This window comes from Ranitomeya imitator, chromosome 10 (assembly GCF_032444005.1).
Source record: "Ranitomeya imitator isolate aRanImi1 chromosome 10, aRanImi1.pri, whole genome shotgun sequence".
Lineage (NCBI taxonomy): Eukaryota > Metazoa > Chordata > Amphibia > Anura > Dendrobatidae > Ranitomeya > Ranitomeya imitator.
Window position 1 is genome coordinate 95,432,630 of NC_091291.1, and position 2,631 is coordinate 95,435,260.

General features: G+C 42.5%; 1 long non-coding RNA gene across 1 annotated transcript; it reads right to left on the bottom strand.

The window, feature by feature from the left end:
- Positions 1 to 636: 636 nt before the first annotated feature.
- LOC138651452 (uncharacterized) lies at positions 637 to 1,190 on the bottom strand. Its single transcript, XR_011315493.1, has 3 exons — positions 1,132 to 1,190; positions 893 to 964; positions 637 to 687 (listed from the first exon to the last, which is right to left on the bottom strand). It is a non-coding gene; the product is annotated as an uncharacterized lncRNA (long non-coding RNA).
- Positions 1,191 to 2,631: the final 1,441 nt, after the last annotated feature.

The window sequence follows — 2,631 nt, forward strand, 5'->3', positions numbered from 1 at the left end:
TCCGTGGCTGTCTGATGAAGGACTGCTCCAGAACCAAGGTCAAGAGTGCTGCTCCATGTGCTTTGAAAAAAAATAAATAAATAATACCAAACATTTACAAAACGCCAACTCCTGTGGAATAGAAACATACAGATTATGGCAATACAACACAGCCTAATACACCGAAAAAATACTTACGTTCTCTGGGCAAGGACTGGTCTTAAAAATTCCAGAATGTGGTGGTATTTATATTTTCGAATCCTTGCTCCAGAACCACTAGGAACACGGCTCTCTTGACGAAGGTCCTTGATGAAGCGGTCCTTCATTGAACGCCAACATGTTTTGACTTTGAGCACTGTTGAAAAAACAAAAAATAATGGTTAGACAATGGACTTTTGGCCATGATCACACAACTGTGTGTGATGAGAGAAACTCCTGACAGTTTGTCTCATCACACACAGTTGTGTGATCCCGGCCAAGGTCTCTGCTGCATCACACTGCATTGCAATACTTACAAAATGCATTTCAGACCCGAGTCGGGGCGTTGTCCCAGCCATCCCACATCGCTTTGGCCACCTCATTCCATAACCGCCGGATCGTCATGTTGTCCGAGTGCTGTGGAACCCGGGTGTCCCACAATAGGACTCGCTCATAGACCAGGGAGATAAGGAAGTCATTTTCAATGAGGTTCTCATCCCGTTCTGGAACCTAAAAAATAAATAAAGACATTAAGGTTGGAGACATTAACATAAGGAAAAGAAAGAAAACAGAGACAGAAAACTGGCATGAATATTTAAAGTCAAGAAAAAAAAGGAGTAAAGAAGAAAAAGGTAAAGAAAGAGGAAAGTAAAGAAATGAACATTCAAGAATAGTACAGCGAGGATACAATAAACAGTTAGCCAGGTATACTTACACGCTGCCGCCTTGCCACCCGACTGTGAACCCGCTGCTCCTGCTCAGCCTCTGCCACAGTGGAAGAAGTGCTCTAAAAAAAGGAAAACAAAATTGTCACATGTGTAGATGTGACAGTGAATACTTACCAATCTGAAGAGGTGAATACTCACTTCATTGACATGTTCGGCTTGTGAAGGCCTAGGACATATAAAACAGAAAATAGAAAATAAAGACATTGATTGGCTAGGATATACTCACATTGTTCAGAGTGTAGATTCCTTCCTGTGTCTGCTCTGCTGCGTCTGGAAAGCTTCTCTGTCTGCTGAGTAGTGACCTGTAAATGTCCACTCCCTCCCTTTATCACTTTGTATGTGTGGGGTGGCTAATCAGTGTCTAGACCTGTTTTCCTGTGGTGCAACGCATGCGTTCACATATAACCAGCAGAAAGAAAAGTATCACTCCAGTTATGCACACCACGTATAAAAAATGAAAACATAATGTAGGAAAAAACACAAGATTTTATTGACACACAACATAATAAAACATACTTAAAAACAGAAAGGCAAGGCCCTGTCCATAACACTCAGTAAATACAGAGTACAATAATATATATAACCCATAATAAGCATACTGATAACCAATGCTATAAGCCTGCCTGTACCCTAGGACTAGATGCAGACCATACGTGGCCAGCTCACAGGACAAACTAACCAACCCAGGCGGATGTATACAAAATCCTAAGTGGCCAGTAAACACCCAAATAGTGCATTTAGCCCGAACGGCTCATGGGACAAAAATATCTACCCTAAGCCAGTAAGGCAACAGGATCCCAAAATAATAGTGGGAGAAAAAAAAAAAAAAAGAGCACTGGAACCGCCAGGAAAAACCTCAGAGCACTAGAAGAAGGGGTTACCCAAATGGTGACCAGAGCGGAGTCCGTGGGTAGCCAGGCAAGCAAGCAGGACAGGGACCAGAGCAGCTGGGCTGGGCTGGGCTGCTCTGGTCCCTGTCCTGCTTGCTTGCCTGGCTACCCACGGACTCCGCTCTGGTCACCATTTGGGTAACCCCTTCTTCTAGTGCTCTGAGGTTTTTCCTGGCGGTTCCAGTGCTCTTTTTTTTTTTTTTTTTCTCCCACTATTATTTTGGGATCCTGTTGCCTTACTGGCTTAGGGTAGATATTTTTGTCCCATGAGCCGTTCGGGCTAAATGCACTATTTGGGTGTTTACTGGCCACTTAGGATTTTGTATACATCCGCCTGGGTTGGTTAGTTTGTCCTGTGAGCTGGCCACGTATGGTCTGCATCTAGTCCTAGGGTACAGGCAGGCTTATAGCATTGGTTATCAGTATGCTTATTATGGGTTATATATATTATTGTACTCTGTATTTACTGAGTGTTATGGACAGGGCCTTGCCTTTCTGTTTTTAAGTATGTTTTATTATGTTGTGTGTCAATAAAATCTTGTGTTTTTTCCTACATTATGTTTTCATTTTTTATACGTGGTGTGCATAACTGGAGTGATACTTTTCTTTCTGCTGGTTATATTTGGTCGTTTTGTCACTCGCTTGCACCCCGTATTTATGGATATATTTTTTTTATATTAGGTTTATATGTTGGTAGTGCGCCCTATTTCATTGCTTATTCCAAAACGCATGCGTTCACAAACGCAAGCAAATGCATGTGCTTGTGGCTGCATGCGTTGACATAGACAGCAATGCGTTTTTTGGCGCATTCCTTCCGCTAACAACCGCATACATTT